The sequence below is a fragment of the Emydura macquarii genome, unplaced genomic scaffold (genome assembly GCF_026122565.2).
Source record: "Emydura macquarii macquarii isolate MOO-44397 ecotype Brisbane River unplaced genomic scaffold, CSIRO-AGI_Emac_v2 contig_18, whole genome shotgun sequence".
In the NCBI taxonomy this organism is placed as follows: domain Eukaryota; kingdom Metazoa; phylum Chordata; order Testudines; family Chelidae; genus Emydura; species Emydura macquarii.
Genome location: NW_027130155.1, coordinates 9045876 through 9070782, shown reverse-complemented (window position 1 = coordinate 9070782; position 24907 = coordinate 9045876). Strand labels below are relative to the sequence as shown.

The following is a 24907-nucleotide window of genomic DNA, read 5'->3' as shown; positions in this document are numbered from 1 at the left end:
GGATTCTTCCATCTACAAGCTATAAAGGCTGTGGCCCCCCTTCCCTGAGGCAGACTTTGCAAGTTACTCATACCTTTGCAATTTCTCTGCTGAACTACAGTAGTGTGCTGCTCTTGAGTTGGCTATAGAAGGCCACCTGAAAGCTTCAGCAAATGCAAAACATTATTGTCCTCCAAGATGGGGTAGGATGAAGTGAGGTATAACGCCTGTGCCCTGAATCAAAAAGGGTAGCTGTGTAAGAGAGCAGGTCAAGACAGGAGTTAGCTACAACTCACAAGTTAACTGGTCTGAGGCTGAATTAACTGTGATAAAGGTTATTGTCTTATACTCTAGCGACTGCTTTGATGGAATGGGGTGCTTCTGCTGTTGTCCACTGATAATACAGGGCATCTGTATCTGTAACTCTTCCAGAGTTTTCTTCAAACTAGAGTGTGTCAGGCTTCCAAGTGTAGTGCAAAGTGCTTCTCCCCCCGCTGTCCAGTTTTTTTATTCTTTATGTGGTGATGAGGCTTTTGTGTGAGAAATGTAAGCAGCCAAATAAAGAGAGTTAAAACAATATCTTCAAAAACAAAAGAGAATTGTAATGCATGCTTATGTTATGACAAAAGGTGTTGTGTAGTGACAGATGGAGATTAATTTTTAATTGAACAGATTTACTTCCAAACCCCAGTGCTCCACTCCTTTTCCCTGGAGATGGACTGAGCAGCGGTGTCCTGATTCAGGTCTGAAGGATGCCAAAGTTAGAATGTAGGGGTTGTCTAAACACCGACAGTGGTTTTGGGTCTTAATTTGGAAGCAAAATAAAGGAAATCTCCTGAGAACAGCTGTTTGACAATTTCACCATTCCGTGGTCCCCTAACACCTGCACAGGCTACTGGGAGTTATGGTTCCAAGAAGGTGGTGCCAGCAGCATTCTTGTCCATCTGTTTAGTCAGGTTGGCTCCTTGGACGCTCATTGGATTAAGGAAGAGGATGGCCTCACCTGGCTGCCCCCAGCACAAAGTTTGTTACTGAGCAGCCAGTTTGCAGCTGTCTCACTAACAGGAGGCATGTTGTAGAACAGTGGTTCTGTTTGGTTTCCTGCTTCCAAGTTGAGAGACGGTACCAGCCAGTATAAAATATTCTGTAAAGGCGCTGGCCAGTATAAAATAATATATTTAGGACAGAGATTAAGAGTATTACCCTGTTTATAATCATAAAATAGAAATGTAGGGCTGGAAGGGACCTCTGGAGGTCGGCTAGTCTATCTAGTTTGTTTAACCTGTTTTTAAAAGCCTCCAGTGATGGGGATTCCACAATTTCTCCTGGTAACCTGTTCCTGTACTTGACTATTCTTAGAGTTAGAAAGTTTTCCTAATATCTAACCTACATCTCTGATTACGTCTTGTCTGACCTTCAGTGGATGTGGAGAACAATCGATCACCATCCTCTTTATAACAACTCTTAGCATATTTGAAGACTCTCAGGTTGCCCCTCAGTCGTCTTTTCTCAGGATTAAACATGCCCAGATTTTTTAACCTGTCCTCATAGGTCAGGTTTTCTAAACCTTTTACCATTTTTGCTTCTCTTCTCTGCACTCTCTTCAATTAATCAACATCTTAGAGTGTGGCACCCATAATTGGAGCTAGCACTCTGATTGAGGCCTCACCAGTGCCAAACAGAATGGAACAATTATCTTCCATGTTTTACATGACACTCCTGTTAATACACCTCAGAATATTTGCCTTTTTTGCAACTGCATCATATTGTTGGCTCATATTCGATTTCTGATCCACTTCAGCCCCCCCTCCCTCCCCAATCCTTTCCTTCCATACTACTGCCTAGTCAGTTATTCCCCATTCTGTATAGGTGCATTTCATTTATTTTCCTTCCCAAGTGTAGTATTTTGCACTTGTCTTTATTGAATTTCATCTTGTTGATTTCAGACCAATTTGTTAGTCTTTTTGAATTCTTATCCTGTCCTCTGATCCTACAAAGTGCTTGCAATCAGTCTCAGCTTGGTGTCATCCTTAAATTTTATAAGCGTACTCTCCAGTCCATTATCCAAGTCATTAATGAAACTATTGAATAGTGCCAGATCCAGGATAAATCCCACTAAATATGTCTGACAGTGAACCAGTGATAAGTACTCTCTGAGTATGGTCTTTCAACCAGTTGTGCGTCCACCTAATAGTAACTTTGTAGATGGAGATATTTGTTTCTAACTACTTGATTTCGATCTATTTGAATCTGCTAGGCAGAATAGTCAGGTTGCAGCCTCAGAAGGGGTTTATAATTATAACAAAAATAACCGTAATCAGTTGGATAGATAAAGAGTGGTATGAGTGTTTGGACATTCTGTGGTATTTAAAATATTGATAAATTTTAGGAAAAGGATCTTTAGGATAAAAATTAGCAAGAGAATCTGGCATTGGCAATTAGGAGCAAACAGAGGACAGCTATTTTCTAACTCCTTCCTCACTCCTAGCCCCTCCCCTATCCATTTTGACATTCTCACTCCTGACGTAACCCCCCTTCCCTGGCAGGTAACTCCCTGTCCCACCCTTCTCATTAGCATAGGAGGCACAGCTAATTAACATATTAAGTATTGATTGGCTCAGAGCATTTTTACATCAGAAACTAACATGGCAGGTATGGCCTAAATAGCATATTAGGTGGTCCTTAAGCTGATTGGCTGAGCTAGGGTGACCTTTGGATGAACTCCCTCCTAACATCACCCCTCCCCTACACTAGTCTGACTTTCTGATAGCTATAAATAGCCAACTGTCAGCAGGCTAAGCTTTGTAGAGAGCTGAGATCAGGTGAAGAGGAGGAGAGCTGACCAGCTAAAGAAGAGCTGAAATCACTTGGAAGAAAAGAACCATGACATCCCCAAAACACCTGAACAGTGGTGAGCATCGTTGAAGCAGAGGTGCACCTTAGGCTTTGGACAACTGGGCTAACTGCGTCCCTGCTTTATGTCCAAGCCAGGGTTTTCCTTCTAGGAAACCACACAGGTGATCCTGGGCTTACAGACAACCGGGCTAACTGAGTCCCCGCTCTGTGTCTGAGCCTGAGGTAGCTCTGAGTAATTTTGGACAGAACAGAAGGACCTTCCCTGACGAACAGAGGAATGTTTTAAAGGCTGTGTAAGTAAAGACCACCTGAGTCTGCATGTCAAAGCTGGATGCTTGTGGTCTGAGTTAGTCTTCCTCTCTACCCATCCAGCAACCGCCTAGCTAACGCTTGTTGGAGGATTATAAATATATTACAAATCCTTAATAGTGTTAAGTATTAATGTATAAGATTAATTAATGTATTGTTAAATTAATAGTGTTAAGTATTATAGAGTTAAGTTATAGTTTGTCTTATACAGTATATGTTCTAGTAGTCTAAGTACTATTTTCTGTACCGTACATCTTCTAATAGTTGTATTCTGAGATATGGTTACATGTCACATTTGTTTTCTATCTCTTTCTACTTAATGTAACCATTCACATCTAAATAAATTTGGTATCTGTTTTTGAAATATCACAGGTTATGTATTCTATTTTGATTGGAGGGCTGTATCCATGTCCTTTCAAGGAAGGATTGTTTCCTTGGAAATTCCAATAGAGCGAACTACCATAGCTGTAGTTTTTGAGGGTTGACCTCCCTAAATTCTTCCTGGTAACAACTTCATCTACATCACATTGCCCTAGTTTGCTTAGGATAATATCATATGGGACTATGTCAAAAGCCTTACTAAAATCAAGATATATCAAGTCCACGGCTTCCCCTCATCCACTTGGTGGGTAACCCTGTCAAAGAAGGAAATTTAGGCTGGTTTGGCTTGACTTGTTTTTGACAAATCCATGTTGGTTATTACATACAATCATCCTCTAGGTACTTACAAACTGTTTGTTTAATAATTTGTTCCAGTATCTTTCCAGGTATTGAAGTTAGGCTGACTGGTCTATAACTTCTTGAATTCTCTTTGTTCCCTTCTTTAAAGACAGGTGCTATATTTGCCCTTCTCCAGTCTTCTGGGATCTTACCTGTCGTCTGTGAATTCTCAAAGATGATCACCAGTAGTTCCAAGATTGCTTCCAATAGTTTCTAAAGTACCCCAGGGTGAATTTTGTCAGGCCCTGCTCACTTGAATACTACAGAACAGCAAGAATAAGTGTTCCACCTCCTCTAAGGCTACATACCATTAATATTCAGGGTACTCTGTTATATTGTAGAATTCAGTTAATATATTTTAGTGTGAATAGTTTGTAATTAGAATAATCTGTCACAGTAGCTGCAAAAGACAAAGAAACAGAATAGAGTCCAGGATCCTTTTCACATTTAAAAACAAACTTTTCTCATCTCATAGCAAAGTACTCTAATGCAAATAGAGTAAAATTTAACGAACTCTTTTGTGCCGAGAGTGAAATACTAGTACATTGGTTGTGATGTCTATTGTTGGCAATGGAAACAGAGATCTTAGGATAAATTAATAGTCAAGAGCCAACCTCCTTTCTCTCTGTTGGAGAGTCTTTTCTGCTAAGAAGTCCTATTTACAATTTGTTCTGAGTTACTTTTATCCCAAACTCTCTGAACTCTCAAAATCCAGTGAGGATGCTCTGGCTGCTGCCTGGAACTGGTGACAAGTTTCACAGGGAACCATTTACTTGCCTTTGTCTTGAATGAGGGTTGCCATGCTGGGTGACCTTTGAAAATATTTTTGGGGAAATGAAGTGGTGAGTGGCAGGAATGGGAGAATCCTGAGGAGCTCCTGCTACAAAAATCCATAATGTACATCTTCCTTGAGAAACCTCCTCAATTTTTGCAGCCTCTCTTTGTAAAGCCACCGCACCTCTACCAAGTAAACTGCTGGGGAAAACTTCATTTAATAGAGGCCACCCATATTTTAGAGCCACCCTCTGTTGAAGCTTCAAGGTAAAGCAATTCAGTTGAATAGAAGCCACAGCTCCTAAATAAATGAAGATACACAATTATTACCTCATTTTGATAGTCCCACAGATGGGAGCCCCTATTACACTAGCAGAGGTTACAAGCACTTCAGAAGTAGCCCATGGTAAATAAAAATATTTATATCACTGTAGAGCTAGGGCCTTAGTCATGGACCAGACCCCCTTTGGACTAGGTGCTGTACAAAATGTTCTAGTGTAGCTGCACCAGAAGAGGAGGGGAGTACTTGTTTGTTCTGTGCCATGTTCCAAGTGCTTCAGTGACTGAATTTGGAGGTGCTTCTCTAGGGCTTATTCCTGCAAGTCACCGAGCACTCCTGCCACTTGCTGAGGACTCTCAGTGACATCCATGGGAGTTGAGCATGCTGGGCACCTCTCAGGAGCCTGAATAACCTCATTCTCTTCTCTTGATTTACACCAGCAACAGCAACTCCACTCAAATCCGTAGTGAATGGCATGTAAATCTGGTGAAAGTGAGAGGAGATAGGAGCAGCTGCCCTGAGCTGCAGTATTGTGTGGGGGATCATGAAGAATAGACAAGGACATGAATGAAGAAGCAACATACAAGGGGACCAGTTTCAAAATGGTGGTTAACATCTCCTGAAAGGAAGACTAGCTCTGTGTGTAGCACTCTGGTGGGGAAGGATGAAAAGAAGTCAAGCGATATAGTCAACATGGCTTCTCGCATCATATTTCATTTTTTGATGGGGATGAAAGGCTCCAGCTTATTTTTCAGGCTTTCTTGTGTAATCCCCATGCACTCCATCCTTTTTCACTGTAACCAGGAGAAGCTGGCATGAATCAGTGCTTCATGTGATGGGGAGCAGGAGGGATTTATAAGTGTAAAGAGAGAGGTTTTGAAATCAGTCACAATAACTGTGGCTCTGATTAGAGTAAACTTTGAAAATAAAGTATGTGGTCTCAAGTTAGAAATTTTCCATTGATCCCAAGCACAGACACCAAACAATCTGCAATACTAGGCAACTCCCCTACCGAAAAACATGCAAAAGGCAAGTGGTGAAGACTGCAGTTGAATTAACACTGGCAGGGGCAGGAGAGAGCATCTATTGATCTGTTTCACAGGCATTTCTGCAGCTTAGTTGGCTGCATTAAGAGAAAATAGCAGGTGGAGAAATGGTTGAATACTAGGAAAGGAGGCACCTGCCTCTAATGGCTATACACAAGGGTAAAGTAGCTTTTAAAGTAATGCAAAGTAAAGAGTCTAGGCCAAATCCAACTCTGCTCTGATCCCTGACTCAATGCTGTATTGGTGTGTGGATAAGAACACTGTGCTGTCATTTGGCTAAGATGTAATCATAAGTCCCTGGCTACTTCGTGGTAGTAAAAGTGTCTCTACTCCTCTACAGTAGTGTTCCATGAGGGATGCATTAGGCTCTCAGAGTTTCACAAAAGGACTCTATAGTGGCTGGTGAAATGACAATATAGTGGGTCTCAGGAGAGAGGGTTTGGTGCTGTAAAAGCTGTTGCTGACTCCTTACACTGATCAGATACTTCAGACTGTGCAAATGATTCTGTGTTCCCAGCAATGCCAAGGGGAAAGATTCCTTATCCTTATGAGAAGGAAAGGCAGTGATGGGAATGATAGGCTGTCACTTATCCGCCTATAGGAGCCATTATTAACATGGGGAAATAATCAGTCCACTGTCTGCAAAAAAAACCAAATAGCTTCACCAAACAAATAAAAATGTTCAGTCAGATTGTGTCTGTCTTTATTGACAGTAATGTAAATGATAGAGACCAGGAAAAACTGCTACTCTGATCGCATCCCTTATGTGGGCTGCAGCTATAGCACCTTTGTTTGTGCTCTTTTCAGTTATGACACAGCTAAGCAATATCAGGCCTGCTTGGTGCTGGGGTGGATGATCCCTAACAGATAACTGCATCCTGCAGGAAGCAGGACGGATGATTCAGTAAGTGGCACTTTTCCCTCTGACTCAATACTGTACTGGCCTGGTGCTGGAGGCTGCCATTTAGCTAAGATGTAATCAAGTCCCTGGCTACTTGTGGTAGTAAAAGTGCTCAGGTTCCTTTTTTACAACACCAGGGGTTAAGCTGGTGGAGAGGGTCATCTTGTTCAGCAACAAAACAGACTGCTGGAAATATGGTGTATATCCATGGCTTTGCTCCAGCTCTTCAGTGTATCTGAGTTACAAGAAACCTCACCCAAAAGTTTGTAATAAAGCAAATGGAAAGACATCCTTTGGATTACACCCCAACCTTCTATGAACCTCAGCAAACTTTGATTCAGGCCATATCTGAATTAACCATATTTTAACTTGTCTAAGTGTTGATTAAGAAGGTGGGTATGTAACATACTTTAAATATCTAAAGAGTGTAAAGAGGGAGAGGGGTTTTGTTTAGCTGAAATATAGGTATAACTAGAAGCAATAGGTTGAAATTTAAGAGCAAAAATTTAGGCTCAATATCATAACACTGCTTGTCAGAGAGATCTATACACCTGTGAAATAATCACCTAAGGTAAATGGTGGAAACCCAACTGCATGGCACGTTTAAAACCAGTCTGGCTAAAACCCCAACAAATTGTAAAATGACTAAAAGCTGCACAAGAAAATTTATGAAATAGATGACCCAATAGGCCTTTTTCCACATCTAGATCCTATAGTTCTGTGAAGGGCTGAGACCTGCACTTTTAGTTGGAGACTGACTTCAACTTTTTTGGACATGCCTTCTGCTCTCCGGCATTTAAGGCAGAAATACCAAGGTCACTTCAATGCCCACATGCTTCAGAGAGATGCAATGCCTTTCAAGCTACAGGGTTACTCTGGTCTTGGAGATTTCAGGCTTTAAAACTAGCTTTTAGCAAATATGGGCCAGTTATGAAACAATTTGTCTTGATCTTCAGAATTGGCATACCCGTTTATGCCACTTCCAATTTTTTTTAAAAGGATAGAAGCATGATCCTGAGAATCCTAAACTGGTGATAGTTTCCCTTACAGCAGTAATGGCTGGAGGGGGTGTGACATAGCTTAAAAAAGGCAAGCTGCAAAGAATGGGGCAGGCAAAACCCTAAATACTGGTGGCTTTTCTTCCATAAGATATACCAAGCCAGCAACAAAGAGGTTCTAATAACCTACACTGGTCATTCAATAGACAAAACACAGTTCCCTTAAAACTATCCAATTGCACCCAGACAGCCAAGTCAAGTATGATGGGGATTACTGAAAATCTTTATCCATCATATGTAAAAAAAAGTTCTACCAATCCCAAAGGATCGGACACATTGCCACACAGGTCAATGAATAGTTCAGATCTTACCCAAATACATGCTTAAAGCCAATGCTTATTAACTAAACTAATATTTATTTTTAAAAAAAGGAAAGAGTAATGGTTAAAAGGTCAGTATACATACACAGATGAAAATAAAGCTCTTAGGTTAGTTTTAACGTAGAAATTATAACTGAGTTTCAAAGTTCTTAAATTGCAAAATCTCTGAAATTACCCAAACAACTTGGAGGTCATCAGTCCTTGTTTAGACTTTCTTTGTTAGAAATCCAGTCCAGAGAAATGAAGACTAAATAGTCCATGTACAGAGTTTGTTCAAATTCCTCCATGAGAATTAGCAGGGTGATTCCAGGCTGATGCTGGGATCTCAATCTTGTGATCCAAACTTTCCCCTGACGAGCTTGGACAGATTTGAGATAAAAAGGATCAGTCCACTAGAATCTTTTATAGATCCATGCAGGCTGACTGATATTTTCTTGACAGCAGGTGTCTTCTTGCACAATTAATAGATCATTACTTGGGATTCTGAAGTATCATCTCCTATGTCCTGTGCACATTGGTAACTAGTTACATTAGCACAAGGTAATTGGCCATTTACAGGTATTGACTACTTAAACTTCAAAGAGAAAGAAAAACAATAGTATTGTTATATTCAAAGTTCTATCTAAATGTTCATATGTTCCTTTTGAACTCTTAATCAATAGAACTGTGATAAACTGCTTTCCTGTCTATCTACATTGCTAACCTCTAACAAGATACATAAACAGCATCAAACTACCAACAATACACTTGCATATCAAAGCTCTTGTCTACTTATAAGGAATGACCCTCACTACCATTGTATTTTCCTATGATATATATTTTGAAAGATCAGAGTTGGGCCATGCAACTTGCAAAGTTGCTTGGCTTTTTCGGTCTAGTATCACAGGGGAAAACAGGTAAGGAAATTAAAACAGTTACAATCCAAGATGGGCCAAAATGGGAAGACAAAACCCTTGCAAGTTTTTTTTTTGTTTTTGTTTTTTGTTTGGGGGGGGGGGCATGGGGCAGTTTGGATCTGAATTAGTTCTCGGGGGGGGGGGGAAGTTGGGGGGGGGGTGAGACTTATTTGCCATTCTGCTTCAGATATGACTGAAATTTCAGGAGATCATGATTCTTGTGAGATTAGCCCAAAATATTGCAAGAATATTGGGAAAAATATTGCAAAATAGTCTGATATCATGGTTTCCATTATTTATGGCCAAAATCTGCTGGTAGTAACGCGCATAATATCAGAGCCACTGAACATGAACCTATAACCTAATCCTGATTCAGTCAAGCCCTAAACATAATCTAAACCTAATCAAGGTTCAGATCTGTATGTTGACTCCTCAACCTACTTGTACTTGTAGGGACAAACTAACATGGCTTTTGTAAAAGTAGAGTATCACTGTCTACCATCTATCTCTAATTTACTCTTTTAAGACTTTCCATGACATCTTATATGTTATAGGTTCTAGATACAGTGGTTATGAGCAAGTAAAGGAAAGTCCATGACTTCCAATTATTTGGAATTTCCAAAAGCTTTGGATATTGTCTCAGGCCTGGTCTATAGTAGAGAGTTTTGTGGACAAAAGTCAGCTTTCGTCAACAAAATGCTGGTGTACACACTGCAATCACACACCTGCTGACAAAACTGCCCTGTTTTTTTGACAAAATAAAGCCACCTCGATAAGAGGTATAGGGCTTTTATCAGCATAGTTAAAGCAATGCAGTGTCAGTGTAGACACTGCATCCCCTTACAGCAGTGGAAGGGTTGTCATTCTTGACAATTTCACTGCTCCACTAGGGTGGCTGGTTCCTGGCTGTGAGCTGCAGCCTGGCTCCCAGCTGGGACGGGGGTGTGTGTGGGGAAGCCCATAGGGAACCTGGGAGCCTACGGGCTCCTGGTCTCTCAGCTCCCCACACAGCCCCTTAGGTCAGTGGAAGTGCTTCCGGTGAGGACGCACTCCACCGACCCAAGGAGAGCAGTATGGACATCAGCCACCATTGTAATTATAGCGGTGGTTGAAAGTCGACATATCTTATGTCGACTTGTTTTTCTTAGTGTAGACAAAGCCTTACTTGAGGCGATAAAGGAAACTTAGTCACCTGCCATAGATCTATTATTATCTAATTAGGGGACAAGAAACAGAGTAGGGATCTGCAAATCTGTTTTCGGGCTGACTGGCCCTTGTCAGTGGGCAACAAACAAAACATTAATTAAGCCTATGTCAGAAACTTCTGTCTTTTACTTTACTACCATAACTTATATAGACTGTAATGTAATACCCTCAACAAACTGAACTACATCTCCACACCATGGTGCTCTGGACTCCCATCCTGGCTGTGTAGAAAGGGACTCCTAACAACCTCTTATAGTCCAAATTCCTCTGTACAACAAAGTGATCGGGTTCAGCTAAGGACAGGCGCATCCTCCTAAGGGTGGGTTCCTCAGAAATCCTACCGGACAACTGCTGCAGCTCTCTGCAGGGCTTTAACCTCTATAAGCTATTCACTGTATAGGGCCTTGCTACCCTGTACAAACTTATGAGCAACATTCTTGCCTTAAAACAAAACTAAGGGTAGTGTAAGTTTATTGATGCAGTTCCAAAATATGAAGAAAAGCTTTAAAGTGATGGGCAGACAAGGATTTTGCTTCACGATTCCTTTTAAAGTCAAACTGCAGCTAAATGCTTTGACACTGCATCTTTAACAGCATTTTTCACCAGCCAGGAGCCTCACTGGCCCCTTAAAAGAAAACACCCCCAAAACTATGTACCTAGTCAGAGCTGGATTTATTTCCCCCAAATAACAGTAATTCTAGCACACTGGTTCCCAAACTGGGGGTCGTGACCCCTTGGGGGTTGTGATGAGGTTAGGTGGGGAGCACGAGCTGTGAGCCCCAAGCCCGTCCATGGGCAGGGCTGTGAGCCTCCGGGCTTCCTCCCAGCAGATGAACATGGGGAGGAGCGTGAGCGGTGACACACAGATACTGCTCACCAACCCGCTCAATGTTCCTCTGCACCCCACCTAGGGGGCTTGGGAGGGTGGGGGGGATGAGGAGCAACACCTAGCCTCTCTGCATCCAGGTCACTTTCCTCAGCAGGGCTGTGCTGTGAGGAAAGCATCAAGAGCTGCTGCTCCCTGCCCTCCCATTACACAACCCAGCTGGAGAGAGTGACCTGTATGCAGAGAGCTCTGGTGTTGCTCCTCACTCCCTCCCTCCAACCCTCTAGGGGTGCATGGAGGAGCAGTGTTGAACAGGGGAGCAAGCAGCAATGCCAGCTGCTCTGTGTTTGCAGGTCAGTTTCCCCAGGTGGGTGCAGAAGAGAGGGGTGCTGGTGTTAGGGGGAAGGCGGCACAGTGAAGGGGTTGGGGCAAAGGCAGAGTGGAGAGTTTGAAGGGATTGGGACAAAGGGGGATTGGGGAGCCCATGGGGTGTTAGGGTAATGGGGTGCACTCACGGGTCAGTGGATCACACTCAGAGGCTTGCCATGTGAAAGGGGTCACTAATGCAAAAAAGTTTGAGAACTGCTTGAATCTAGCAGCATGTTAGTGATTAGCGGCACTGTCCATACATACACAAGGTGTGTCATCACTGATGGCTGCAAATTTGCTGCCGTCAGATCGATCTATCTGGATCGATTGAGCAGTCATTGAAGACCTGCTCAATTGATTCATAAATCAACACAATAAAACCACCCCTCAAGTGGCGTAGTGCTGCATTTACAGGAACGCATTTCCCATTGGCACAGCGCAGTGAAGATGCCGCGTAACAGAGGAGTTACAAAGTCGATGGGAGTTACGCAAGCTACTCTGTGTATCTTGTGTAACTGCCATCCACTGCCGCCGAATTTCCAGGTAAGTGTAGACCTGGCCCCAGTTCAGCCCTTCATATTGTTCTAAAACCTGCTTTAAGATTTGAATTTAAAATACTGACACAGGAGAGAAGACAAGCAGCTCCAAAAAAGATGAAACTTTTGCAGCATAATTGCTGGTGCTTGCAGCAAGTTCATTCCTTAGAACACGAACTTTTGACACTGAAGTTAAAGTAGGTTTAAGCCTCTTACACATAATGAAATCCAGCTGCCTACAGTCAGGAGTGGATTAAGATTATACTGGACCTGGATCCACCAAGACTTTGCTCTTCCCACTATACAACACCACCAAAGAAACCGAAAACCAAACCTATCAGGACATCTTGTAGTGAGTATCACCATACTGTCTGAATTAGTTACTCACAGGCTTGGCCACCTAAACCCACTTCCTTTAGGCTACACTGTGGGCTTTGGGAGAGGGAACATTATGGATCTAAGATGTATCTTCTCATCTGGGTCCTGCAGCAAAAAGATGTGGCTAGCTTTTGCCAGTCAGCTCTGTGCATTGATACTTGGCTTCCTGCCAACTACAGGGCGTGTAGTCTGAGGACATGAACAGGGTGTTGGAAGTCAGATGCACCGGTGTTATAATCCATGCATTGCTAATAATTCATTGTGTGGCTGGGGCAAGTCACTTAGCTTACATTTCGCCATCTGTAAAATGGGGTGACAAAATTTTCATACCTCTTAGAGGTGTTGTGAAACTTCATTAGAGCTAAAATGTTGATATAATAAAGCCTGAGAGTTTGCCACTAAAAGTACAACTGGTTGAAAAATTGGCTATTTTGAATGACAATTATTTTGCAAAATATATATTTCTCATTTGAAAGTTTCCAATCTTTCAACAAATTGATTTGAAATAATTTTCCTACCTAACCAAATGGAATTGAAATTCAATGTTTTGTATTAAACACATTTCTCTTCCTGGGGGAAAGGAGGAGGCGGCGAGGGAGGGAGACAATCTCCCTTAAAGAACAAATTGTTTATATTCTATTAGAATCAAACCCATTTTTTTGGATTGATTCAAAATGAAAAATTTCAAGTAAATCATTTTGTTCAAAGTCAGAAAAAGAGGGGAAAAACCTTTTTAAAACAAGAAACTTTTTGTTTTGTTTAAATTTTTTATGGAGAAGAACACGATGACCTGCTAATTAGAGCTGGTTGGAAGCTGGAATTTCCATGCATGAGAAAATTTGACGTGTCAAACATGTTCATGCTTTCATTTGGAATCAAAATGAGATTTTGCAAAATGAAAATCCCCCTCCCAAAAAGTCAGAACACATTACTCTAACTGATAGTCAAAACTAAACAACTACATGTTATTGAAACAAAATACTTCAATCTTATTGAAGTGTAATGAGAAAGTTGTAATGACTTGTTTCGGTTATTTCCTATTGAAAATGGTTGAAATTAACACATTCCTGGGAAGCATTTCAGTTGTAATAAAAAGGTTTTTTGTTTTGTTTTTTTCTAAAGGAAAATGCTCCACTGAAAAGTGTTCAACCAGTTCTATTGCTAATGCGCTTTTAGTGTGTTTATGCCTATACTGCACTGGGAGGGTGCTTCCCAACAGTGGTAGAGAGACATGCTGTGCTCAAGCTAGTATGCTAAAAATAACAGTGTGGCCGCAGCAGCACAGGTGCCGGCTTGGGTTAGCCACCTGAATACAGTCCATCCTGATCCCTGGGTTACATAGTAGGGCAGCTAGTCTAAGCAGTCATCTGCAATTCTGTGGCCACACTACCATTTTTAACATGCTAGCTCATGCAGATCTAGTATGTGTCTATTTATCTGTGCTGGGAAGCACCCTTCCAGGGGCTTGGTAAGATGTATTCTTTCAAAGAATGGTCCCGAGGACTCTGAAAGCTTAGGATGAGGATTTTGGAATCGTGCCAGCTTAATCAGTTGACCACCCTGTTGATACAAGACAGAATATTTTACACGGAGAAACAAGAACACCACTGAATCCTGAAGCAAGAGAGTTCATTACTGGCTTCAGCCATACACAACCATCTCCAAAGGGCGTGAGGCCTTCTGCCCTTTAAACTTCATGCCGGTAACTCTGTTTTAAAACATTTTGAGGCAGCCACAGGTCAGCCAGTGTCCTCAGGAGACAAAAGTATATCAGTACAAGAAGTGCTACCATCTGTAGAAAAACCTCAAAGACAATCAAGCTAGAATACAATGAACAAAGGAGATAGATCGTTATTTAGAACAGCTGATTGACAGTATGCAGAACCCCCAGGCTACTGTCTGGGAACTGAGATATCACTGAGACCTCTGTTTGACCAGCTTGGGCACTCTCTCTGATGCTCTGAGAAGCCACAAACCCCTTGAAGGTATTGCACTTACATAGCCCTCCACAGGCACGAACTACACCCAGCTCAGCTCAGTGTGTGTTTTCCAGCCACTCACGAACCAACAATAGAGAAACTCCAGTTGGCTCCTCAGCCCAACATCACACAACAATAACATACACCCTGGTCAAAAAGCCTGACCAGTGGAGATTGTTATTTAGTCCACTCTTTCCTTAAAGTAGAAGGAATGTGCACCCTCTTTTTACTGAGCAGTTTGTCTAAACACTTCACTCAAAGACACACCAGTCAAGATAAAACATTAAACAAGTTTAACTACAGAATGGATTTTAAGTGATTATAAGTGTCAAGTGTAAAGAGATTAAAAGAAGTTACCAAATGAAATAAACATAAGGTCGCAGTCTAAATTCTGCACATTAACAAGCTCTTGAATTAGCAATGTCTCACCCTTGTTAGCTGGTACAAGCAGTTTCTTAAACATAGACTGGGCAACCTTCCTTGTCTGGAACTCCCCTCCCCACTTTCCAAGTCCTTTTGTCTTCCAGATGACCCTTCAGGTGTTCAGTTGGATGGGAGTGAAGCCAAACTATGGTGTCATTCCCCTTCTTCTATAGTCCATTCCAGCTTGCTAGAATAGTCCATGCATGTGATGTCGGGGCTGTACCCCATTGGTCAATCAGTATCTCATTGTGTAAGTGCTTTCTTGGTGAAGTCTCTAGGGCTGTTGGTTGAGAGAGAAGCTCCTCCTTGATGGGCCATTAGCAAACCTGGCCACTTCATTGTTGTTTAGGTGTTTCCCACCTCACCACATGTTCTAGTACATTTACAACCATGTTTTATAACTTCACATACTATTGTAGCACATACAGGATATTGATGTTTAGCAGATCAAGACTTAAAAAAAATACCAAACAAGGTGTTCCTTGTATAGAATGTATCATAATTACATGAACTGGTGAACGTGGAGTTTCTGGGGTGGTGTTCTCAGGCACACAATGTCACACTGACTTTTACAAGTCTATAGTTTGGTGAGAATAGTCAGGCTAAGCTGCGTTTTAGAAAAAATAGAAGCACTATGGAACACAGTAGTATATACAGTTTTATTTTATTAGTGTACTTAGAATCTAAATAACTAAAATTACTGCATCTATTGACTAGAATAGCAGCTGAATGTTGAGAAATTTATTTCAACTGGATGAGCATGTGGGGGCACTGGAAGAGATAGTTTTAGAAATATGTGCCAGTCAGGGTCCAGACACTGCAGGAGGAGAAAAGAGGGTCTGAACTTCAAAGAATAAGCAATTGAATCAACTGATTGTATACAATATGATTTTACTATAAAAGAGTATCAAGTAAGGTATCATATAAAAATTGGTGTGGAGGGACAAAAAGACATTCTAGTTATCCATCACTTAGGGAACAAAAGGTACAGAACCCTCTGATTCTGTGGACATTGAATCCTCTTGCCTACAGGGCTGGAGATGCTGTTAACTTGATGTGAGAAACCATGTTAGACAAAGACCTGCCTTGCCAGAATCAAGTTTTAGGTACGAAAAAGGGTGATTTTTGTTGTTTTGTGTTGTTTCTGTTAACTCTGCTTAGTTCACTTAAATCTCTTCTTTATTAATAAACTTATTCTGAGTTTTACTATTAAACCAGCTCAGTGCTTTTATATTGAACTAAAGTGTGAGTCCTCAGCTAAACCAACTGGCTGGTGTGTGCACTGTCTCTTTGGAGGCAGCAAATGTAGTAATTTCTGTGGGAGCTTGGGGACTGGAGTTCACTGATTGTTACCTGTGACACAAGGTTAAGCCTGCCAGAGACTTGAGGAGTTTGCTGGTGAGGTCGACAGACTAGTATGGCAGGAAGCTGGCACACAGTTTACGCTCCAGCAAAGCGCTCCCTTGCAGAGACAGTGGGGTAAAACAGTTGCTTATGGTTCTGTGTGTCCTGAGAAGAGCATAAATAGGAATCCATTTATGATATTTATTTACTATTATTAGTAATTATTTATATTCAGTAATAATTTTGAATGTTACTTGAATAGTTGTTTGCTGTTGGGTTTTGTTAGTAGCTCCATAAATTATATAGTTAGAATTGGGAGCAACCCCTTTGAAAATAGGATGCAGACACAATCCAGTGGACTCCTGGGGGACTGGGAGCAGTGTGTGTGGTGCTGTGTTGAGAGATCAGTATGTAGCTGGGCACTGGGAGGAAAGTTAGCATTCAAAGAATGTGTAAAGCTCTTCTTCCAAACCTGAGCCTTGTCACTAAAGGCGTGACACTTGCAAACATTAACTCTGCCTCTAGGTCAGACTTTACTGGCCACTGCAGAAAAGAGAGAGGGGGCAGGGAGCAGGGAGCCTTGCCTCTCACAGTGCAGAGAATGGTCATTCCATGCACCTCCAGGGCACACAGAACCCACATGGGGATGAGGAAGGATGGGGAGCAGAGCAGATCCAGCTCAGGACAGCAACTATGCTTCACACACAAAAGGGTAGTGGCTGCAGGTGCACTCCTCCTGCACCCCTGAGTTCATGGATGAATTCTCCAGACAGAATTCCTCACAGTGCTTTCTCTGTGGGGTGCAGCTCCACACTAACTTGAGTGCAGGGCCATGCTTACATGGCACAGTTAAGGTAGGTGAGTCAGTATTAGTAGGCACATTTTATAGGCAGGGAAACTGAGGCAGAGAGTTTGTGATTTGCCAAATTCCAAAGAGGGAATCGTTAGAACTGGGATTAAAAATCAGGACGAAGGGGCAGGAGCCCCTGAATTTGGACAACTAGACCATACCATTCTCTACAAACCAGGGACTGGGGCAGTCACGTCACTGGAAATGGTTTGATTATTAAGGCTGTGGCTTAATTCACTCATTTTTCAGGACCATTGCTTCCTTGGATTATGTCAAACCTTGCTGTACGGACTTTGCACAAATACATCATGGCTAGTTATCTCAAATTAGAAGATTTTATCAGCCTACTTAGTTTCACACAATTTTGGCCTCCATTTAAAACAGTGCAACTGTCTAACAGCAAATGCTAGTAATCTCTAGAACTGTTTTACTATTATGCAAAATGAAAGCATTAGAGCTTCAATCCCCCATTTGTTCCTGAAAGAAAAATCTCAGACACTATGTGCTGTCTTCCCTGAACTCTGCACCCAGTATGTCCCCATGTAAATAGTACAGCTATCCTGTGTTTTGTTGACTGCTGGTGTAGTATATTCTCTTCCTGTTTAGAATTTGGAAGAACAGATGGCAAAAGCTTAGTCTAAATAAACTGTCCAAAACAGGGCTCTCAACACAAGTAAATTCAGGATGTTAAAACCTCAAAGAATCTGAGCTGCAGTCACTATGTTAGCTCTCTCTGCAAAGTATGTCATCTTTAGCCCCATGTTATAGGAGTTTGGAATGATTTTTCTATATTTGCAGTGTTGGATGGCCGTCGGATCCGGCTAGACCGCTGCGGCCCTTCCTTGGGTCCAGACTCCAGGAAAAGCCACAGTGCCTTCCTAAATGGGGAACAGCATCTCCATATGTGCCGTAGTCCAGACACTCAGGGCAGGCAGACTGTCCAGTAGTCTATCGCCCCAGCCCTCTGGCAGGACAGGCGAGCAAGCAGTCTATCACCCCAGACCTCTGGCAGGACAGGCGAGCAGTGGGTCCGCTATCTGCAGCGGTATGGAGGCGTAAGCTCTCCTGGGATGGCTAGGGAAGAGGGGGGAGGGGGACGCAGGCCCACCTGTCTCCCCTGCATCCCTGCCCAGTGCCCTAGCAGTGGCAAAGGTGTTGCAACTGAATCAGCGTGGGTCCCGCTGCAACATGCTGACGGGGTCTGGCCCCTGTCTCAGCTACGGCTATGGCTGTCCCTGGGCCACTTCCTCCCCGTATCCCCAGGTACCTGTCTCGTTGGGGTTCTCAGGGTCGCTGGAGTACTCGGTCCAGGGTAGGCCCACCAGTTTCTCCTCATCCACAGGTGGCAAGGTGGGGAGCTCCTCTGCGAGGGACAGCTCTTCTGTGAGGTGCAGCTCCTCCAGGTCACAGGGCTCTTGGGAGGGCTCGGCATCAGGCAGCTCATCCAGGTCCTGTCCTGTCTCTGGGGGCTCGGCATCAGGTAGTTCCTTCAGGTCCCATCCGGCCTCAAGGGGGTATCTCCTGTCCGGGTTGCTCGGTGGTCTCAGTTCAGTCCCAGGGGTCTGGTAGCCTGGTCCACTCACTGTGGCCTGGTCCAGCTACCCAAAGACCCTACCCAGTCCCTGGGCCCTGAGGCAGGATCGGGGAAGGGTTGGGCCCTCTGTTCTGGGAGGCAAGTGTCCCTGGGGTGGGGTGGGGTGGGGTGGGGTGGGCGGGGCTCTGGCCTAGGCCTCAGTTGGCAGAGCAGCACATCTGCCTCCAACAGCAATCTCCTCTGTACTGAGCCCTGGGGCCTGCCTTTTATACTGCTCCTTCCGGCAGAGACTCCGCCCCACTGCTGCTGATTGGTCTGATCGGGCGGTCCTATCACTGCCTGGCCTTTCAGTTGCTGGGCAGACTTGGCTGCTGGGTCTGTGTTGGGTCCAGACTCCGGGGAAGGCCACAGCGCCTTCCTACATGCAGCTTCTGAGGAAAATCCCCATCAACTCAGATTGCCATAAGTGAAGAGCAGAATTATAGTACAGGCACATGCCAGAAAACCTGTGGGGAAAACTGCTGCAAAACACTAGGTTTTGCACCAGTCCTCACTCTCCTGCCCAGTGGCAGGCCCTGCTCTAAATGGCCTCAGACATTAGTCACAGCACAGCACAACCAAAAAGGGAGGTCAGTGGGCTTGGCTTGCGTATTTATGTATGTGTACCTTCTCCCCTTGCCCAACTTAGCATAGCCCTCATGAGCTTTATTCCTACTCAGAGAGGTAATAGATTGAAACATTTCCCCCCAAGTAGAGGGCCAACACAAGGCCCATATGTCACTTAAATCCTCACATTATGGCTTAGGAGGTGGATAGATGTTGTGTTAGGATGGAAGTGAATTTCACTCTGTGTGAGGGCAGCTTTCATTGGGCTGATCAGAGCCAGAATGTGGATGCATATTAACATTGCTTCTGCATTTTATATACAGGCCCACTTGGGAGCAATGGGATCATAACACTTTCCCTGCACTGCTTTCAGTTCGACTCTAGGGTCAAGATTGTCTTCAGTGTGAACTGCTGGGTGCACATCATTTGGGTCCCTTATTTAGGAGCCTGAGTATGGATTTAGGAGTTTAAAAGTTATCTCCTAATTTTGAAAATGTTGGTTTAGAGTATTTTGATTCTCACTACAACACCCCAATATTAGGAACCTCCCTGAGCCTTTCTCAACTAAGCTGAGTACTGAATACGAAGCAATGACTGCTATGCAGTCCTTCAAGTCTGGTCTACAGTAATGTAACTGAATGTAAGAGAAGAGGCAAGGCAGAGGAAAAAGCAATGGGAAATCAACGTTGTAAATGAGCAATACTTGAAAATCTACATGTCACTGAATTTTTGCTAGTGTACATAACAGAAGGCACAGCTCAGTCATGAGCTGAAAAGCTTTCTCAGTTTGTCAGCATCAGATATTGAAACAGCCTTTTCAAGACCCAAAGGTCATCAACAGGATTAGAAGTTAACATTGCCTTCTACAATATTCTTGCTTACTCTTATTTCAGATGGTTTCATAACTTTAAAAAAAAACAAAACCCCAAAACCCCACTGACGTATGCATTTGAGGTTCTCAGACCCAAGACCCAGGATAAAACAAACACAAATCTTTAGAAGATAAAAGCACCACTTTAAACAAGTGCAATGAATATTATAAGTAAGAAGTTCCACAACAATGTTCCCTTTATCCTGTTAAAAAAACCCATAGGTAACTAGGGGCAAGTGTCTAGGGAATATGTTGATTTGTTTTCCTCACTATCTTAAATAAGACAAATTAAAAGCCCTTGGCAAACACTTGTATTAAATACATTTGCTCGAAACAGTCATGTGTTCCTGAAAAGTATCATCAAGTGTATCACTCCTCTTTGTTTCATGTAGGCCCACAACGTCCCAAGTACTGTAAAAAGGAAGCCCCTGTGGCGCTTGGTTGCACACAATGTAATTTGTACGTGTGGATGTAGGAGTCTAAAGCTTTGTAGTGGAGGACTGGGGATTGTTTTCCCTTGGGGAGTTTTCTTGACTGGACCAGAATACACCAAAGGACAGGTATTTTCAAACCCTCCTCCCCAAATGCTCTTGATGTATTTTTGAACCCCAATGACAAATCATTTATTGCAGTGATGCTTTTGTAGTATCTAAAAAAAAAGGGGCTGAACTCCACCAGAGATAGGAAAATTACCTCACGCTTCCCTTCAAGAGTTCTCATGTACTCTAATCTCTTACTCAGTCTATTTAAATTTCAGAGATCAGCACCAGACTGTGGCACGCTCCACTAAACTAGGTCAGAGTGAGAATTGACTGGTACCAGGGCATTAATGACACTAATCAGTTATTTGTTAAGACTCTGATTTGTAGCATGGCCAAACCCCCACAGCCATTCTTCAATTACTGATAGACTTATTGGTGGTCAGGTCCAAAGTTTTCAATTGGAAACTGGTTGCAGGCGCAATGCAAACTATGCAGTTACAGAACAAAGGGGCAAATTGTTATGCAAAGCCCTGCTGATTCATTCAATGTATGAACTAGTTGTGATGCTGGCTGGATTAGGGGTGACCATTTATAATATTATTTAATACCAATCTGAAAAAATTGCAATGATTCCTACCAGATATGCCATGTCAGGTACCATTGAAAACGTTATAATTGGCTAAAAATGATAATATTGTTTGTGTACATGTCATATTGTATTGTAAATTATGGACATGTGTAATATATTTGTAAAAAAAAAATCTGTGCTGTGCTACTGGGTTACAACCCCCGCACCCACCTCCCAAGCAGATGACTCATCGAGGGCCATTACCTTTACAATGAGCCTAGGGAGAGAAGCCAGGATGGATGCACCTATGACTGTGATCAGAACATGTAGTGACATGCCTGTGGTCAGGGGGACTGCAAGTGCCTTTCCCTGCCCAGGGTCTGTGAGTTTGTGTTTGAAACAAGTCACATGGCAGACAGAGACTATAAAATGCAGCTTCACCATCTCTATCTTGTCTTCATTCCTGTTTTCTACCTCTGGATCAATTCATCTACAACTGAAGCTGTGAAACAAAACACTGAAACCTATCCAGGTACACCAGAGGAACTGTACAAGCGTGCAAACTCCACAATTCTGCTGCGAATCTGATATATATGGTCTTTGAAGTCATTCGTATGTATCTGATTGTTTTAATCATTTAACATTTCTCTTCTTATTAGTTTCTTTCCTTTATAATAAACCTTTATTTTAGTTACTAAAGGATTGACTGGCAGATTGGCATTTTGGGTAAGATCCAAACTTATATTGGTCTGGCAACGTGGCTGACTCTTTGGGGATACAGAGAACATTTCTGGTAAAGGAAATAGAGTTTTAATAACTTCTTTCTTTACTGGACCTAGTTGCTAACTGGGGGTTAGAAACTGAAATGCAATAAATTGGGCTGGACAACTTCTTGTTTTTAGCTTCTTGATAGCCAATATTGGGGGATCAGAAGCCCTGTTTGTGACTGGTTGGTGAATCTAAATGCTGTGTTAGCCAGCAGTTTGGGAGAATCTGCTCCCCTTTAGCAGCCTGCCCTGAACTTGTCATTTTCAGGTGGGCTATCTGAGGCACGGATGGGTCACACTAGTGTATTTGCCTCAAGCAAACAAATCATACACCTTTTGCTCTTCCCCGGTATGGGAAGAGGCGCTCCACAAGCCCCTGAAATTGCCACCGGCAGCAGCAGAGGTGTCTGGAGTGGACTAAGCCACAGAAGTGGCAGGACCAGCAGCTCACAAGTGGCAAGCCACTTCCACCACTAAATCCTCTTTTCTTGGAGCCAGCGTCAACTAGAACCTTGACCTCTCACCTAGGTTTAGAGATCCCTGTATGTATCTGTCTGAGGGTTTTATACTGAGAACCTTCTATATAATACCAATAGCTAGGACTTTGGGGGGGAGGGGAGAGGAGAGGAGAAGAAAGGAGAAAGATTGAAGAAATTGATACTCCCAATGTGATTCTCACACTTCCCCTGAAAATAGCAGACTCAGGACTTCTCTACATTACAAATGCTTATCTAGAATAGCTAAGTTGGCAGAACCCCCTGGGATAGACACAGCTTATGACAACAGAAGGAGTTTTTCATTCAGTACAGTAACACCACTTCACACTTCCTTCTGTCAGTATAGAGAATAGGCCAGCTTCTCGGCCTATTAATGGCTAAAATCAAGAGGTGTGAAGAAGTCGCAACCACCTATGCCTTAGCCAGAGCTGGCATTTTGTTTACCAGAATTATACCTGCAGCCAAAATGGCTATGTTGGCAAACCCCCAATGTTTGCCAAGAAGTGTGAAGATCAAGAGAATAGGCCGAGAAGCTCTGGCTAAGGCATAGGTGGTTGCGACGAACTGATGAACTCATGGTTGAAAACCAAACCAGCTCACCTATATGTTAGTTTTGTTCGAAATAGGTATTAATTTTATATGAATGTGTTTAGAGTCTATGAAATTCTTGTTAATTGCTGCATGCATTAATCTCACTTGTAATGTCTCTATTCCAGGCTATAAGAAAATATGTAAGTTTTGCTTTATAGATTGAAAATGTTTGCTCTGAACTTGTGATCCAGGTATGAGAATCCTCTCCACCCATTAAGGAGGTCTGTCAAGATTAAACAGGCTATTGTGGGACATTGTGAAACAAAGGATTGGTGAATGGCCCTATCACACTGTGGAAATGCTACGTGCAAGAGAGCACATCTTATAGACTGAAAGACCAAATGGAAAAGATAAAACAGGGTCACGGAGAACTTTTCAACTCTCTGTTGATTGAACTCTCATAGAGCCAGAGACACTAAACTATGGCAGATATTCCCCGAGGTTACCTGTGGGTCTGCCCGGTAAGACATTTTGATTTGACAGATTACTACTCAGACTCTAAGGTCAGAAGGGACCAACATATTTGTCATCTTTAGGAACCTTAGTTAGTAACTCATTTCTGTGTATTTGCTTGCTTGCTCTAACCTGTAAATAACTCTTTCTAGTTAATAAAAGTTTAAATAGTTTGTTACAGGATTGGCTACGGGTGTTATCTTTGGTGCAGTGGCATACCGAAGAGGAGGGGTGGGGGACGGCCAGGCCCCCTGGGTACTAGTCTGTGGGGGGGGCACTGGGCTGGCTCTTCACAACGTGCAGGAAGCAGGGGACACAGGAGGCTCTGAGGTGCGGACCTCAGCGCCTCTCCCCGCGTGCTATGAAGGGCTGGCCCGGTGCCCTCCCCCAGGCCGGGGGGAGGGAGGGTGAGGCCACCCCATCCAAGCTGGTGCTGGTCTGTGGGGCTGCAGCGGCAGGTAAGTGTGTGTGTGTGTGTGTGTGTGTGTGTGTGTGTGGAGCGGGGCCGGGCCAACCCTTCACAATGGGTGGGGGATACAGGAGGCTCTGAGGGTTGTGGAGTCTCCTGCATCCCCTCTGTGTGTCGTGAAGGGCTGGCCCAGAAACCCCTCAGGTTCGGGGGCTGAGGCACCCCGTCCGAGCCAGTGCTGGGCTGCGGGGCTGAAGCGACAGGTGAGGGCTGGGCCAGCCCTTCACAATGGGCAAGGGTTGCAGGAGGCTCTGAGGGATGCCCCTCAGCACCTTCTCCCCCCCCCACATTGCGAAGGGCCGGCCCAACCCCCCTCCCCAGGCTGGCAGATGTGGCCACCCCATCCAAGCTGGCGCTGGTTTGTGGGGCTGCAGCAGGAGAGACAGGCACTGCGTGGCGGGTAAGTGTGGGGAGGTGGGGAGGCTGCAAAGCTAAGCCTGCATTTGTGCTCCCCCCAAGCCTCACACTCCCCATTGCAGGGGGGAGGGTGTGAGGCCGGAGGGGCGTCCACGAATGCAGGCTTGGCCCCCAGGCGCCGGAGACCCTCAGTATGCCACTGCTTTGGTGTGATATCTAAGAAACAAACTGATCTTGAGTAAGTGACTGGTCTCTTTGGACTGGGAGCAACCTAATATTCTGTGATTTTTGGTGTAAGTGACCATTTATCATTGCCTCGTGGCAAGATAGACTAGAGAGCCTAAGGGGATTATCTGACTCCATGGTAAGACTATTAGAGTGATACAAGAGTTCACATTTGTTCCTGGGTTGGTGAAATCTAATTCTAGAACATACCACCATCTTGGGTGTCTGCCCTTATTTTCTGATGATTCGCCCTGAGCCACTCCATACAGTTTGACAGCAGCTTTTTTCATGCTCATGACCGACAGAACTATGCCGACAAAACTTTGTACTGTAGACCTGGCCTGGCATTTCTTCTACTGCTCCACTAACAGCTCTAGATAAAAAGTAGCCTCTTACATTTGGGTCTTTGTCTTCATTTGCTTTCAGTCAGCCTGCAG

General features: G+C 43.5%; 1 long non-coding RNA gene across 2 annotated transcripts in view; it reads left to right on the top strand.

The window, feature by feature from the left end:
* The first annotated feature begins 2800 nt into the window (after positions 1–2800).
* LOC137158374 (uncharacterized) overlaps positions 2801–24907 on the top strand; it is a 174251-nt gene continuing 152144 nt past the window's right edge. For both annotated transcript variants that reach the window (XR_010921411.1, XR_010921424.1), the window contains exon 1: positions 2801–2890. This is a non-coding gene — a long non-coding RNA (uncharacterized lncRNA). The remainder of the gene's footprint in view (positions 2891–24907) is intronic.